The following is an 18,182-nucleotide window of genomic DNA, read 5'->3' as shown; positions in this document are numbered from 1 at the left end:
ATCGAGCTGTCTATAAGTTCACGTTCTCTCGCTAAACTTGCGGCCTCTGCCGGGAAGTGGGCCGAATTTCGGGAATTCTACCGGCGGGAATGAAACGAGCCGAGGCGGATTCAATGACCTTGCGGAAAGCACGCTCCCCTTGGCGGGCATCAGTTGGGATAGGGAGGGCAGCAAAGCGGTTGTCTGTATAGGATTTGTATTCGTCCCACTTTCCTTTTTTAAAGTTAATGTAAGTGCGTTTGTCTGCGACGATGAAGTCGGCGGGATTCTCGAACGAAATAAGTATAGGCAGGTGGTCGGATGCCAATGTTACCATCGGGTGCCAGTTGACGCAGTTTACGAGTTCTGCGCTCACGATTGAAATATTCGGCGAACTGTGACAGCTTCCTACCATACGTGTGGGGCGTCTCCGTTTATAGTGCAGAACGTCGTTTCTTCTATTTGATCCGCTAACATCTCACCCCAACTGTCCACCCGCAAGTTTGAATGCCATAGATCGTGATGGGCATTGAAATCGCCTAAGATACTGCGATTATTTCCAGTGAGTACGTCGCTGATATCAGGGCGGTATCCACTGGGGCAACAGGTGACAGGAGGGATGTAGATGTTGATGATTTCTAGATTTGCATGGCCCGACCGAACAGATAATCCTTGACGTTCTAAGACACTGTCCCTGCGGTCGATATCGGGATCAAATATATGATATTGCACAGTGTGGTGTATGATAAAGGCGAGGCCGCTCTCGCGATCTTTTCTGTGGACATTATACCTAGAACAGGTCTGCAATGCAGATCTTGCTGTGAGTTTAGTCTCTTGAATCGCAGCAATGCGGATGTTGTGCCGCTTCATGAAGTCGACTATCTCCGTGATCTTCCCAGTTAATCCATTACAGTTTAACTGCAGAATTCTGAAGTGCATAGGGGGAGACCTCGTCACTCTGGGAGTAAGTGACGGGTGACTACGCCTGGGTTGTGGAAGGCCAGAACGCGATTGCTCTCAACAGCCCTGGGACTAGACGTCCTTGGGTAGGCATTGGGGTACCCGGCGCATTTGGGTATGCGGCCTGGCAGCATGGCGCAATGAAACCCATCGGGGGGTTGCCGTCGCGGAGACCAGAACATCTAGGAAAGTGGCACCGTCCATGGCAGGAGCTGCATTGGGCGGATGTCGCAAACATATATATTCTGTGCTGGCAAACGGTGCAAAGGGAGGTAGGGACTAAGAGTCTGTTCCCCTGACATACACAATTGCTGGCGGAAAAGAGGGGGGAAGAAGACGGGTGCAGGGGCTGATGCTCGGCATTGCTCCCGACTCTACTACGGAGATTAGTGGGAGCAGCCGTGTGAGTTGGTGGCGCCGTGGGGCGCGAGGAACGGTGGGTACTTGTTGTGGCTTGATGAGCAGCGGGGCTGCTGGAAGGTAGGGGGGGGGGACGCTAAGGCGCAAACTACGGGTCGTCCGAGGACGTGAACAGCAAGGAGCCACAAAAGATTTATAGAAGTTACGTGGACGTCTGGTTTTGGGGTCTAGCCAAGAACAACTTGTCCGATGCAACCATCCCTAACACGAGACACACTGACAAGAGTGTGACCGTCCTAAAAAGATTATTTTCCGGCAGATGCAGCAAAACCATTTCTCAGGACCGGGGTCAGGAGACGGACACGGATTGGGTTCGATACCTTCCCGGAGCAAGAGAATATGGAGCAGTCCCGCTGCAAGGAGCTGCTGGGAGGATGACAATTTGTGGGAGGAACGCAACAAATTAAATGGGGTTATACTGAAATGGCAGTCCTTGGTCGGGAAAAATCCCGAGTCGCTCCGGTACATAGAACTGACGGCCTTGGGAAGCGCAGACTGCTATTCTTATTGCTATTTTTACACGCAGCAGACTGCTGCGATCCTGCCAGCTTTGGAAAAAAGCAGAGCTATTTTAGAAGCAGACTGCTGAAAACCCTAAGAGGATAAATAATTAATCAATTGGCCGAATTCCTAGAGGCCGTCAATTTCTTTGACAACCGTGGTGATTTTAAAATTAAATTGAGTCAAGTTGGAGAATGTTTGCGTGCAATCGGCTAAAATCTTACCGAATTGGATGTAAAGGAATGCACACATCAACTTAAACACAATGAACGTATTAGTTTTGAAATATTTCTACCTACTTATCGAGCAATTTCGAAAGTACACTCAGGTGATACAGCTAATGACTTCATTGAGGGTCTACGTCATTTTGATAAGGATGCAAGTTGTTTTATTTTATCAGCTTAATTGAGAAATTTACTTATTACACTTGGCGAAAAATTAACCGATGAAGGGGTTGAACAATTGATGATAAATCAAGAGGATACGCAAAGCAATGTTGTTTATGAAGAGTTAATTATGTTAATTATGAAGAGTTTGTGCGCATGGTGATGAATGGTTAATGGACGGCAGCAAGGAATTAGCAACAAATAATGAACACGACTGGCAGCAATTAAGTTAAGTTAATAATTAAATTAATAAGTATAAACCAGCTTTACTTTGGAAACCTAGCGGTTGCTCACCAAGCAGCAGAAATTTTTATTTTTGCTCGGGTTAAACCTAATATTAGAAATACAAAATAAAGTTCTAAAAATAGAAAATAAAGTTCGAAGCCCAAAATGACATAGAAAGGGATATTACATAGAATGGAATATAGTATAGAAATTAATTTTTAACAATATTTTGTAAAGTTAGTTAAATAAGAAAAAATAAATTATACTTAAATGTTAAAAATATTAGCGTAAAATAAAAATTGTTTGAGTAAGCTGGAATGCCTAGATTCAATAATAATAGAATAAGGAATAAAAACAAAGAAATTTTATTAAAGCTTAAATGAGTCATTTTTCAAAGGAACAGGAAAACAATTAAAGCAAATTTTTATTTTCTTTTCAAAATGTCTTGGTGGAAAAATTGGCAAACGGCATTATGATAGCAATAGCCGGATATGAGATAGGAAAAGAAAACTCAGGTTGGAATGGTGAAATAAGTTTGTTTTTATTTGCCCCAAACGCTAATGGTCAAAAGAGCCTAAGTAAGCATTAGTAAATGTTATAAATAAATTGACCGGAAAATCACAAAAGAAAACTCTGGAAATTGCTGTAGTAGAAACAACAAATGTCTCAAATATTCCAGATGTTTGGTTGACTGTTTTGATTTGCATATTTGGGCTATTAATCATAGCAATAGCTATAAAACTCAAAAAGTATATAAAAAATAAATTGAGACAGCTGGAAAGCGTTGAGGAGGATATCTAAAATCTCATTCATTTGAACACCGACTTACTCGCATGACAAACAAGATCAGACAAAAATATTGCTGGGAAATATGAAAAATGATATAAAAAGTATATATATAAAAAAAATGTGCATCCACCGTACCTTTTTTAAAAGGTTTTATTTAGGTTGACTTGACAGGCTGGTTGGACAGCATTTGTTTTTGTAATTGAAATTTAAGTAACTTCCCGATAAGCTACAAGCTTGAAACTTGGAATATAGTTCAGAACCCGATGACAGTGCAATAATAAAAAAAAAATCGCCGCTAGATGGCGCAAGGATCAAGATATTCACAAAAATCGTATTTGTAGTCCGATTTGGCTCATATTTGGAACTCATAATACATACAAGAATGGAAAGCGATCTATGAAAAAAATCGCCGCTGGGTGGCGCAAGGATCGAGATATTCACAAAAATCGTATTTGTGGTCCGATTTAGCTCATATTTGGAACACATAATACATACAAGAATAGAAAGCGACCTATGATGTCCGATTTGGCTCATACTTGGAACAAATATTACATACAGTCCGATAGAAGTGACATCAAAATATTTCGGAGTTGGAGGAGGGACAAGCATACGTGGCGCAGAGTCAAGTAAAGTCTTTGGAAGGATTATGTATTGAGGACTTAGATTGCAACAAATTGTCACGAAAGAGTCCTTTTAATAATGAGTCACCAAATGAACTAAACAGAATGAGAAATAATAGGCAATTAAATAAAGACTAAAACTTGAAAAAAAAATAATTAAAAAAAAAAAATGTTTAGTTAAACGGCTTTATTGAGTTAAACGGTTTTATTACATGTAAGTTGATCAGACAATTAAATAAAAGGGTTGGACCCGTCAAATTTCTATTGATAGTCATATATAAGACCAAACTGAACCTTAATCACTTTATGCTACGCCTCACATTTTTTAGAAATTTCGCGCGGCCAGCGCTTTTATTTAATTGTCTGATCAACGCCCTAGATTGATGAGAAGTGTGATGACTAGTACTGTTACGTGGCTGGCTGGTGGTGAGGAGCGGCGGCAAGCAGATATGCTTGCGGGCCCAGGCTAGCTCGTCGTCTTGGGCGGGGTATTGCACCACCGGCCTCACCCGCAGCCACATGAACAAAAAGAGAGTTCATACCTTCATGTGTATAGAAAGGAGAGAAAAAGCTGAAAAAGATAGATATAAACGTGAGGGGCAAAGGGGGAAAGTTATGTAGGGGAAAGCATAAGGGGCAGAAAAAGATGAAGGCCTGTCCTGTCAGGTGGAGTCTGCCCTCCCTCTGCAGTGCAACTTGCACCGCACCGTGGGCACTGTGCGGACTCCTATCTACTTACAGTGCCCCCATACCTGACACTAGTCTGTCCGCGTATCACTCGGTAATTTTTCCCTACCACTCACCTTCACCTAACCTCACCGCGCACAAGCGCAGCACCAACACCAAAATTTGACTTAGCCCTGCATTATTGAAAGCTACGTTTTCATCCAAATATTTTAAATTTTATTAACAATTTAATTTTGCTTATAACTATACCCTGGAGCTATTTATCCTATATAATGCAAAAAGAAACCGCTTAGAATTAAATTCCAATAAAAAAGCGAAACCAAGAACATAAAATTTCCATGCAATTCGTTTAAATTTAATACAATGATTTGTAAAGAAAAAAAAAAATATAAATAAATAAAAGAAGCAAGGTGTGGGATATCTTATTTCCGTATAAATAATTATTTCTGATCCACCCTAATATACTATTCTATCAGCACATATCCTAAAATCTAGAGATTCAAAATTCAAGAGGCGTATAATATAATAAATAATATAAGGGCAAACAAAAAAAATCCAATAACCCTAATTCCTGACCTATTTCAACCGCTCAAGTAAACATAAAATCAATTTTGTACCAAGCAAAATTAGGTCATCGAAATAAACCAAAAAAACCAGTTTGGCATATTATAAACAAAATGTGTGTATATTTGTAGTTATGTATGTACATATGTATATTCCTTACGTTTAGGTTTCCTTCTTCTATTTTCTCAAGAAGATCAGCCATCATATGCTAATATATGTACACGCATTCAAATATGTATAGGAGTCAAAAATATACATACACCTTTAACCATATAATACGCTAGGTGTATGGGCTTTCGAAGTTCGACCACATATCGCGTTGGAAATCTAGCCTTCTGGGATTTCAAATATACGACTATCTCAAAGCCAGGAGCTGCATTTTCCTTTTCCGACTCATGCTCACTTAGACGCCCCTATATCTTTATAATAAGCTTTCTTTCACAAGATCCGCTCGTTCAAACGACCTTATAGTACCCACATTTAAATCTGTTGCGTCGACTAGAGTATTCTTCGTGAACACTATACGTACCTGGAATTCTATTACCAATGCTATAAGAAATAGTATAAGTAGGAGAAACTATAAGAATGTTATCTATAACTATTTTTCTGATAATAGTATGTAGACTGGCCGTGTATTTGATCACGATACTAGAATAAATTACAAATTGGGTTTTATGGATAGGCTTATATATATATATATATATATCTGTTTATATCAGTATCATGTAACTGTTTTTGTACTACTACTTATAACTATCTTTCCTTTCATGTTGTACTATAAAAGACCTCAAATCTTATTGTACTAATAATTTTGATCATTAAATAAATGCATACATACATTCATACATACGCTCACGGTAGCCACCCTCAATCACTCAATCAAGCTAGTGGTCTTTAGCATTGAGTGCTTTGGTAGTATCAAATCTACCAGCGCGATGATTGAATGTAAAATATAAATAAAAATGTATATCATACGAGAAAAAAAAGTATTAGTGCTGAAGGCACCCTATAACGTACTAACAGGAAAAAAGATGTTGGAAATGCCTTTGCCTATAATCCGAAAAGGGAATGTAAGTTAAAAAAATTACAAAAAAAGGCAAAAATTCAAAATTCGACAATTTTTAGTTGGTAGGCGAAACTATGTGCAAAAAAAAATTTGTATTCGGTAAGAACGATATCAAAATATCAAGAAAAAGTTAAGTGTCAAACCGAAGAAGAAAAACTAAAAAAGGAGAAGAAAATGAAGACACGAAAAAAAAGATATGGCGGCAAAAGTGCCATCATTAACTCCTGAAATATGGAGTTAAGGTTAAACTCAGAAATTCTATGTTCGAAAAATAAATGCTTGGCCCCGCAAATGACTACCCTTTTGCCCTTTTCCTACCAACTAATTTTGCCCCTTATGACAATGTTTGGATAATAATTGTAATAACATAAAACAAAATATATAAAAACAATAATATTATCCGATCTCTTGCCGGAGAAGCTCCTCCCTCCGCCAGTGTTTTTTGTTGGTTGTGTTACCAAAGTATGCGAACAGCCCGAAAATATACAAATGTTGTTACCAGCTTTGTGGTCGCCCAATGAAAATTGCTATCGATGTTAAAAATTTATTGTGTTTTTGCTGTTGTTGTTGCGGCTCAACGCCGCCAGGGAGAAATGTTAGGTGTAAAGTTCCAAGTCCTTGTAGGTGATTCTGTTGTTGTTGTTGATGTAGTGAGCGCCGGAAAACAAAGATATAGTGTAGTGGTTGTTGATGCGTGGTAATTGTTGTTGGCCGGAATGTCACCAGTATGATGTAGTTGTTGTTGGCGTTGCGTCGCCAATGTAACAGAGATGGTATAGTTGGTGTTGAGCGGTATGTCGCCAATGTAATGTCGTTGTTGTTGGGCGTTATGCCGCCAATATAAACGTTGTTGTAGGGCGATACGCCGCCAATATGAAAAATCTGCTGTTGCGGTTGTTGCTGATGGTTTTCTTTTATACTTTTACTTGTTGCAATACCAGTTAAGTGTGGCCGCTGGTAAGAATTGTAATTGATAATAGAAAATAAGTGGTCGTACTTGTAATTGGCGTTGCGCCGCCGATGAAAAAAATATATGTGATTGTGGTATGTGCTTTGTGCCGTCTATATTAAAGTGGTGTAATGACTGTTGTTGGCGTTGCGCCGTCAATACCAAAAGGGTGATGTATTTTTTGTTGGGCGGGATGTCGCCAATTTCAAAAAGATGATGTGTTTGTGGTTGGGCGGGACACCGCTAATTTGGCCTTTAGGCCGCTAACTGTAATTTTCAGTTGTATTTCAGTGTGCTCTTTCCGGAAATATACAAAAAACGTTAATTTTGAATAATTTATAGGCTTAAAAGACTGGTGAGGGTGATAATATTTCTTGTCTGCATGATTGTGTACTCACTGACATACATATGTCTGTGTGTAGGCGTGCATACATGCATGCAAGTTTGCTATTGGCTTACTTGGAAAATTGGCTATATAGAAGCCAGCCTACCAATGGGGCATGCCAAAATGGAGGAATATAAAAAAAATTAAGGGCAAAGAAAACCATTAAACTCACCTTGCACTTCTGCTGCTGTCTAGCGTCGGAAACCGCTTGGTGGTTAGCCGGAGATCCCTGGCCTTTATCCTTTTCTGCCTTTCACGTTTCGCGAAAACTATTCGGCGCGCACCGTACTTAATATCATTTTGAAGGGATTTTGTTCTATTTTTTTCTCACCCGATTAAAAGCGCGCACAACAAACTTATAACTTTGGATAGTTATCGGGGAACAAACCTTTTATTAAACCACACTCATTCACACTGGGCACTGATAAAGTAATACTTTGTCCGTTGCCTAACGCTGTGCCCTTTTATAGCTACCGCCGTGGCAGGGAACGTTACTCAGAAACGGAAAACTCCTACCTATACATGCCAAACTTTCTTTTCGGCTTTCCCGTATTTTTCATCGATACGTTCATACAATCGTGCACTGATACATTCACATGCTTACCGCTCCACAAAACGAACACCTACACAGATACATTTGGTTCGTGCCTTGACCGCTCACACTGATGGATTCACACGCTCATAGCCTTGCACAAATACACATCCTTACTTACTTACTTAATTGGCGCTTAACCGTCTAAACGGTTATGGCCGTCCAACAAGGCGCGCCAGTCGCTCCTTCGCTCCGCCAACCGGCGCCAATTGGTCACACCAAGGGAGTTTAAATCGTTTTCCACCTGGTCCTTCCAACGGAGTGGGGGCCGCCCTCTACCTCTGCTTCCATAGGCGGGTTCCGATAGAAACACTTTCTTGGCCGGAGCATCATCTTTCATTCGCATAACATGGCCTAGCCAGCGCAGCCGCTGCGTTTTAATTCGCTGGACTATGTTGATGTCTGCGTATAGCTCGTACAGCTCATCATTAAATCTTCTTCGGTACTCGCCATCGCCAACGCGTAGAGGTCCATAAATCTTTCGAAGAACTTTTCTCTCGAACACTCCCAAAGCCGCTTCATCTGCTGTTGTCATGGTCCATGCTTCTGCCCCATATAGCAGGACGGGTACGATAAGTGACTTGTAGAGTATGATTTTCGTTCGCCGAGAGAGGACTTTACTTTTCAATTGCCTACCTAGTCCAAAGTAGCATTTATTGGCAAGATTGATTCTTCGCTGGATTTCAGTGCTGATGTTGTTGCTAGTGTTGATGCTGGTTCCCAAATAAACGAAGTCTTTTACTATTTCGAAATTATGGCTGCCAACAGTAGCGTGGTTGCCAAGGCGCATATGCGCTGACTCTTTGCTCGATGACAGCAGGTACTTCGTTTTGTCCTCATTCACCATCAAACCCATCTTTACCGCTTCTTTTTCCAGCTTGGAGTAAGCAGAACTAACAGCGCGGGTGTTTAGGCCGATGATATCAATGTCATCAGCATATGCCAGTAATTGCACGCTTTTATAGTATATTGTTCCAGTGCGGTTAAGTTCTGCAGCTAGTATAATTTTCTCCAGCATCAAATTAAAGAAATCGCACGATAGGGGGTCACCCTGTCTGAAACCTCGTTTAGTTTCGAACGGCTCGGAGAGGTCCTTCCCAATTCTGACTGAGCTGATGGTGTTGCTCAACGTCATTTTGCACAGCCGTATAAGTTTTGCGGGGAAACCAAATTCAGACATAGCGGCATATAGGCAGCTCCTTTTCGTGCTGTCGAAGGCGGCTTTAAAGTCGACGAAGAGGTGATGTGTGTCGATTCTCTTTTCACGGGTTTTTTCCAAGATTTGGCGCATTGTGAAAATCTGGTCGATGGTAGATTTACCAGGTCTGAAGCCGCACTGATAAGGTCCAATCAGCCGGTTCACGGTGGGCTTCAATCTTTCGCACAATACACTTGAAAGGACCTTATATGCGATATTAAGAAGGCTGATTCCACGGTAGTTGGTGCATTTTGCAGTATCCCCCTTCTTGTGGACTGGGCAAAGAACACTTAGATTCCAATCGTCGGGCACACACACTCACATAATACACATCCACTCACATAATAAAGAACAAAACAAACACATAGGTGCATTGCATTCATCAGTGTTGCTAGGTTGTTAGCAACATGGTGATATTTTATTTATTATAACAGCATGATGCCAAGCGCAACATCTTATTTCCGCTGCAACATTGTGTTCACTATAGCTACAATGTTGTCAATACACAATGTTATTGGGTTAATGGCAACATTAGGGCTAAGGCACGGACCTGGACACAAAACACATAAACACAAAGACACATATACACGCTGCCCCTAATTCCTGCCAGCACGAAGACAGGCTCTCGTTACAGGCTGGCAATCGCCGATGGTGCCTGCACTATGGGGCGTGTGCGTAAAGGGTTTTCAACGCAGCCTGCAACATTTTGTTTCCCGTCCAACGTGTGCCTCGACCCTCAATGCCGAGCTTAATTTTATCGTTAGCGCTTGGTTCTATTACTACATCTACATACTAAGTCACTGGGTAGCTTCTACTCCTTATATCATACATAACCTATATCAGATAGAATCTAAAATCTAGAATAATTAAAAAAAATAAAATACCACAGATAATAAAACTTAATAAAAACTATAAAATAAAATATAAAAAAAGTTGAAAGAAAAGGATTAAATAAAATAAAATATCACAGATCACATAGTCAAGTAAAAAAATATGTAAAATAAATAAATAAATACATAAAAAAATCTAAATAAATGCAAAAATAATCAAATAAATAAAAAAGTAAAGAAAAAATAAAAATAATTTAATAAAATAATCACATACGGCAGTGAGTTAATAAATAAAATACGTCATTAAGTAAATAAATAGTCAATAAATAAATAAATAACATAGAACAAACGTACTGGCACTCCAAAAAAAAAAAAACATTAAACTATTTTGAAAAAATATCTTTAGCGTGGTATACGCCGATCTTATTCCCATTGCTGTCGCCAAGTTCATACATCGAATTCCCGATTACATTTAAAACTATACATTTGATTTGTTTCGGGGCTAACTTGGCGTTGTAATTGTCAACTTGGGAGCTTTTTTTGAACTTTCGGTGGTATACCACTTGTCCAATCTGAAACTTTACATCTCTAATTCTAGTGTCATATATTTTTTTACTCTTATCATGGGCCAACTTCAGCTCTTTCATAATCTTATTTCTTATCATCTGCATTTTATCGCTTTGCACTCCTATCTCGCAATCAACATCTCTCACTGCCGCCAGCTTTCGGTATAGTTCGTACGATGCAGCATGCTGTATCATAGGCATACCGAAATTGGCATAATATGGAGACATGTTGATGGCTGAGTGTGCAACGCTGCGGAGGGCAAATGCGGCATCGCTGACGCATTTGTCCCAGTTTTTCTGGTTATCCTTTATAAAGGATCTACTGATCTGCAGAACAGATCTATTTACCCTCTCCGCAGCGTTACCCTGTGGCGAATAAAATGCAGTTTTTATGTGCTTGGTGCCGTATTTTTCCAGAAAGTGGTTGAAAACTTCTGACACAAACTGCTTTCCATTGTCTGAGTGGACATACTCAGGCACACAAAACACATGGAAGATATACCTCTCCAAGAACTTGACGACTTCGGCTGAAGTTGCCCTTTCTCATCGGTTTTAAAAACACAAACTTCGAGAAATGATCTAAACAAACAAAGACATACACATGACCCTCACTAGTACGCGGATAAGGACTTATAAAATCAATGAACAGACATTGGAAAAGTCGCTCTGTGAGCTTTTGCTTTCCCATTATGGGTTGTTTAAACACGTTTTGAGTTTTGTTAGTTTTGCAAGTTTCGCAGTCTTTTACATGGGCGCATACGTCGGTGAACATTCCTGGCCAATAATATTTTTCTCGTAGTCGGGACAGTGTCTTGTGGATGCCACCATGACCAGCTAACGGTGAACTATGAGACAACTCTACCAGCCCCGGTCGCAACTCCGACGGAACCCAGAACTTCCAGGTCTGGCCCGCTAGAAGATCGTCCCCACTGTCGAATTGCGTCCGTTTATAAACGTAACCGTCCGATATGCATACGTCTGGTAACTTGCCTTTGTTCTCGTTCACCGTCTTTTTCAACTCCGTATACTCCTCCGACTCGAAGCACGGTGACTCGAGACACGCGTCTATAGCTCTATCTTTTGCCAGTATTTCGTCCATGTGCATTCGTGAGAGTGTTTCGGGAACCAGGTTTTGCGCACATTTTCGATGTTGGATATCGAAATCATAACCCTGGAGTTTCAAACTTCACCTTGCCAACCTCCCAGAAAGATCTTTCTGATTAATGAGCCATTTGACGCTGGCATGATCAGCTATGAGGGTGAACGGGGTTCCCTCCACGTGAGGTCAGAATCTCTTGACACTCACGATAGCGGCGTAGCATTCAAGTTCCGTAATGCTGTACTTTTTCTGCGCCTTATTTAATTTTGCCGAAACGTAGGCAATAGGTCTTCCATTCTGGTCATCGTCCAACTGAAACAAAACCCCTCCCACTCCATCAGTTGATGCATCACATTGAATATAAAATTTTCTGTTGAAATCAGGGTGCGTAAGCACTGGTGCAGAAATCAACTTTTGCTTTAAAATTTCAAAATATTTCATCGCTTCGTCAGTCATAGTGAATTTCTTAATTTTGTCCTTTTTAAGGCAGTCGTGCAGCGGGGCTGCAATAGTCGCATAGTCCTGTATGAAACGTCGGTACCAGCCCGACTTGTCTAGGAACCGTCGTAGTTGCTTAGGGGTTTTAGGTACGGGAAAGTCCCTCACAGCCACCACTTTATTGGCGTCTCTGCTAATGCAACCATCCCCGAATACGTACACTGGATATCGAACTCCTTTGAAACAGAACTAGCTCTTTTCTATATTTATAGTTAACTTAGCCTCACGAAGGCACCGGAGCGTCCTTTTCCAACAAACACATACGAGACTCGAAATCTACCGAACGCACTAAAAAATCGTCCAAATAAACAAAAACACATTCACGTAAAGCGGCCTGAATGACCGTGTCCATGAGACGACACATTCGTTGTGCTGCATTGCACAACCCGTGAATTGGTGTAGGGGTCGGCCAGGGACAGTAAAAGCAGTCTTTTCTCTTGACTTCTTCTCCAGAGGGATCTGCCAGAAAGCGTCCTTCAAATCTATCGCGGAAATAAATCGTGTATTTTTTAGTCGGTTGAGGATTCCATCAATGTGGGGTAAGGGGTGGCATCCTTAATTGTTCGTTCGTTGACTTTGCAAGCGTCAAGGTACAAGCGGTTTTTCGTCCCTTTTATTAACAGCGATACCGGCGAATTCCAGCTGCTGTTGGACTCCCCGATGACTCCCATGTCCAACATTCGATCTAACTCTGCGTATATGAGTTTTTGAATAGCTGGTGAAACCGGAAAATGGCGCTGCTTTATTGGCAGATTCTCGTCAACCACCTCGATAACGTGTTCCTCCTTATCTGTTTGGCCTAACCCTAATACCACGAAGGACGGGAATTGGGCTTTTACACGATCCAACCTATCATTTTGCTCCGGCGTTAAAACGTGCTGCACAGCGCCGAAAGACAAGTCACCCTCGGCGGGCACGAGCTCCGCCACACTGGCACCATTCACACTACCAATCACACATTTACTCACCTTACTCATACCAAATTCTTTTCAAAAATCTGTGCCGAGATAAACCTGTTGCTGCAAGTCTGGTACTATCAAAAATTCTAATTCTCTGGTCGTATTATCCCACTCGACTGGTAACTTTATGACCCCTACCACGGCGGTTTCCTCACCGTTCGCGATCCGGATGTTTTGGCCCTTGATTGGCATAATGAAGGCCTCCTTTCCCCGAAGGAGTGCAGCTGAGTCTTTGCCTAAGCAGCTGGCTCTCGCACCTGAGTCGAAGAGAGCCAATACTTCCTGAGCTCCTATAGTGGTTTTCGCAAAAAACCTATTATCACCTTTCACGGTGATTAACGTGGCAATTATTTTATTTTTCAGCCGCTTAAAATGTCTCCTCTTCTCACACATTTTCTCTATTTTCTTAAAATTTCTCTTCTTTCTATTACTATTCATTGTTTCGCAAAAAATTCTTCTCCTTGCTTCCTCATATTCTATCTTCCTCTGATGCAAACTTTTGACCTCCCGTTTTTCTGTTATCATTTCCTCTACCTTAACTTCATTCTCTTTCATTTCCTTCTTCAAAATCGTTACTGCTGGGTTGCCGGGTTGCGTGTCTCCTGGCTGGAGTCCCCGGTAACCTCCGCCAGCCTCAGGTTTCCCTGCTTGGGCTTAAAATCACAAAAGGACGGACTACCACAAACAAAACAGACCATATTATGGAACGAGGACGAACATTTATTTGGTTTTTGAGCTTCTGCCGGGTTTTTCACATAGTGATTCACCGGCATACCGCACGAAAAACACAACATCAAGTGGAAGGGTGATGCACAAAAGGAATTGACGGTAGAGTTGGACACGGGAGGACTAACAGAAGGACGAACACTATTGGGATTTGGGGGTAGTAGATGTTGAGGTTGATTGGTTTTGGGGTGGACGTTGAGGCTTCCTATCAAAAGCTTCTATTTTTGATTCTCCTAACTGCTCCGGAAGCACGAAGCCTACCTCGCTGACCACTTTAGACCTGCTCTTATTTTCTTTGATGAGTTTTTCGGCTCTCTTACATTCCGCCTTGAGCTCCGCCAACGAGTCCATTTTTATGGCGAAGGTTAAGTTGGCCAGGTACGGTTTGAAGTTGCCCCTGCCTATTTAGTTCTTTATTGGAGTATGATGTATTTGTCATCATTGAGACTTGGCTGAATAGTAATTTCTTAGATGCTCAATTTTTTGATCCTAAGCTTTATCATGTTTTCCGTAAGGATAGAGATGCAACAAAGACTGGCCTAAATAGAGGAGGTGGTGTGCTGATTGCCGCCCGGGTCGGTCTCCAGGCCTCGCTTATTTCTTTAACTGTTAGTGACACGCTTCTTGATCAACTTTGTGTGCGGATTCATGCCTCTCTGGGTCAACTGCTCATTTGTGCTTCATACATTCCGCCGTCCAGCCCAGAAAGTACTTATAAGGCTCATGTAAATAATATCTTAATTCCTAAGCGAAGTTTAGGAGAAACGCAGCTATGTGTACTGGGGGATTTTAATTGAAGTAAGTTAGCTGGATCTCTCTTGAAAACAATCTATATTTAACTCCTACTAATATTAACAGCTCTTATGAATTGTATCTTATTGATAATTTTGGAGGAGTTGGGTTTATCTCAAATTAATAGTTTCCATAATTCTTTACATTGCACTCTTGATTTAATTTTTGTAACTAACAATATTAGTTTTGTTATCTCGGAACCTGCGTCTTCAATTTCGCCACCAAACTTGCATCACCTGCCCTTAAAGCTTGAAATTCAGTTCTTTGAGTATTTCTGTATTCCTACATAAAATATAAAAACATCGTTCAATTTTCGAAGATTTGATTTTAATCGTTTAAATTCTGCTTTACGTGGAGTTGATTGGGACGCTATGCTTGGCGAAAGTGAAGTTGGAAAGTCTTTCAATGTACTTGAAATGAAATTCATAAGATTTGCGAAAAAGTCGTGACGGTATATAAAAAGAAAATTTATATATCTCCCTGGCACAATAGTGCGCTCAAACATCTCAAAAATTTGAGAAACAAGTTCTTTAAAAAATATAAGTTTACTAATCAGCGTCGATTTTATGACTTGCTTATAGTTTATAAGAAAAAATTTAACAATCTTAATAAGTCTTTATATGCTAAGTACGTCAGAAATTTTTGGGTAAACATCAAGAGCAATCCGAAGAACTTTTGGAATTACATAAGCTCCATGAAGAGCGTATCTAGCATACCGAAATCAGTATGCTACAATAATATTATTGCCAACTCTGTTAGTGAGGCTGCTAATCTCTTTGATGACTTCTTCTCGGCGAACTTTTTCACAGATAATGATTTAACTGTGGAAGTTACAGATAACATACACAAGTTAATTAAATCTCCCTTCACTAATAATTTTGGGTCAATTACTCTCACGAGGCAGACATAGTTGAGGGGATTATAAAACTTAAAAATTCCTCCAAAACTGATTTTGACAATCTTTCAGTTATTCTATTGAAAAATTGTCCTTCGCTAGTACGACCGTTAATGATTATATTCAATAAATCATTGGCATCGGGTATTTTTATTGATGACTGGAAACAAGCATCCGTCACTCCCATTTTTGAGTCTGGCAACAAAAGTAACTGTTCTAATTACAGGCCTATTTCCAAATTGTATACAACTTCGAAGCTTTTTGAATGTGTTGTCAATGGCAAGCTTTACTTTAGTATTAAGCACCTGATTTGCGCCAATCAACATGGTTTTGTCCGGGCCAGATCCACATTAACGAACCTCGCTGTCTTTTCTGAGGATTGCTACGCGGCATTTAGGCGGGGTTTTTAGGTTGATACAATATACCTAGACTTCTCCAAGACATTCGATAAAATTTCTCATACAATTTTAATTGCGAAATTAGCTTGTTATTGGTTCCACTTTACGTTCTTACAGTGGATTAAATCTTACCTGCACAACAGAAGTAATGTTGTAAATATTGACGGTGTTTATTCGAAACCATTTTGGGCCACCTCTGGAGTGCCCCAGGGCAGTATTCTGTGCCCTTTACTATTTATCTTGTTCATTAATGACATTAGCTCTTGCTTCTCATCTACCAAATTTCTGCTTTATGCTGATGATCTCAAGATCTATTCTGAGATCAGTTGTTATAATAATGTCGTTGTTCTTCAATCTGAGATTAATAAGCTTTATATCTGGTGTGTTAAGAACCGTCTTTTCCTTAATAAAAGTAAGTGCCACACTGTGGCGTATGGTAAATTGCTGAGGCCACTTCATACCTCCTATCATATTGCAGACACTTTTTTCGAACGACTCTTGAAGTTAAAGACTTGGGGGTATACTTCGACTCAAAGTTTAATTTTAACACTCACGTCAGCTTCATAATTTCTAAGGCGCTTTCAATGTTTGCTTTTGTCAGACGCCAATCCGCAAACTTCTCTGACCACTACACACTCAAAGTTTTATATACGTCCTTTGTGCGGTCCAAACTTGAGTATGCGACTTTCATTTGGCGGCCTTTCCACGCAGTTCACATCAACCGCCTGGAGCGGGTTCAAAAAATCTTTATGCGCTTCGCGCTTATTTCATTACGATTCTCTGAACCGATCCCGTCTTATGAGTCTCGATGCCAACTAATATCCTTACTATCCCTAAACAATCGCAGAACTCTTTTGGCCTCGTTGTTCAGTTTCAATCTTTTCACGGGCAAAATTGACTGAGCGTTGCTTCTTGAAAGACTATGCTTAAATACTCCCTGTAGAAACCTCCGCCGCTTTGAAATCTTTTTCATAGGGCTGAGTAGAACTGTTTTTTACACAAAAGCGCCTATTAACAGAGCCCTATCAGAAATTAATTGCTTCTCAAGTGTTTTGGATATTGATTTCTCCGACTCAAAATACGCTTTTCAACTTAAACTAAAAAATTACTTAATCTGTAATAATATAAATTCTTTTTGCTAGTGTTTTCCATAGCTTAATATAAGCTGGTTTCTGTAATTTAGTCATAAGTGTCTGTACTAAACCTTTGTTACTAGACTAAATAAATAAAATAAATAAATGATGCCAACCAACTCTCTTTCAGGGATCCTCTTCCGCAAACGGAATGACATATTGCGGACTTTGGCATAAAAGTCGTCGAAAGCTTCCGCGTGCAGCTGTTTCCTTTCCACGATTTCACGGATGATTTCATAGACGGACTCGGCGGATTTGAAGTGGCTTAGCATTTCGGCTTTCAGCTCGAAGTAGCCGAAATCGGGTTCGTCTGCGTGGTCCTCAAGGACCTGCCAATACCACTTCAAAGCACCGCCGGAAACCAGACTATGAAAGTCCGTGAAGAGCTGGAAGTAGGAAATATTATGCTGCTCGCGCATCCTCTCCATTCGAAAGATGAAGCTTTCGACGCTTATACCTTTACTGGTCCCATCGAATTTGATGTGCCACTTTTCTAAATCTAACTTTTTCTACCTTGGAGGGTCATTACCATCTCGCTCAGTAATCCGACTGCCACTCGGAATACCGTTGCGGGTAGCAGGCTCCCCCCTACGGTTCTGAGGCTCGGGCGTGGATGCCACAGCGGACCGATGTCCCACCGCGTGACTGGATGCGTCCATATCTGCTACGCGACCACCAAGATGATCGACGTTGCTCTTGATGCTTCGCACTTCACCCGCCATTTGCACCACCATATCTTGTTGTTGCGCCATCATTGCCATCACGCATCTCAGCTGTTCAACATTGGTTGCATGCTCACTGCCGTCGGTGCGAGGAGCATTTAGGCCGCCGTAAACCATTGCTGGTGCGTTTCGCGATGGATCATCGCTCCCCTGTGCACCCACGTTCTCGCTATCGAACATTTGGTACACCAAATCGATTTTCTGCGAGAAATTTAAACTATTTTCCGAGTCGCTGAACGACAC

The 18,182-nt window shown here is 40.9% G+C and overlaps 1 protein-coding gene and 1 pseudogene across 3 annotated transcripts in view; both read left to right on the top strand.

The window, feature by feature from the left end:
• The window catches only part of LOC137235445 (uncharacterized), a 900,888-nt gene that overhangs the window by 9,541 nt on the left and 873,165 nt on the right, over positions 1 to 18,182 (top strand). The window lies entirely within an intron of this gene.
• LOC137235297 (myosin-2 essential light chain-like) lies at positions 1,969 to 8,455 on the top strand (annotated as a pseudogene).

Source organism: Eurosta solidaginis, chromosome X (genome assembly GCF_040869045.1).
Source record: "Eurosta solidaginis isolate ZX-2024a chromosome X, ASM4086904v1, whole genome shotgun sequence".
Classification (NCBI taxonomy): domain Eukaryota; kingdom Metazoa; phylum Arthropoda; class Insecta; order Diptera; family Tephritidae; genus Eurosta; species Eurosta solidaginis.
The sequence above is the reverse complement of the archived record's forward strand: the minus strand, read 5'-3'. Positions and strand labels throughout refer to the sequence as shown.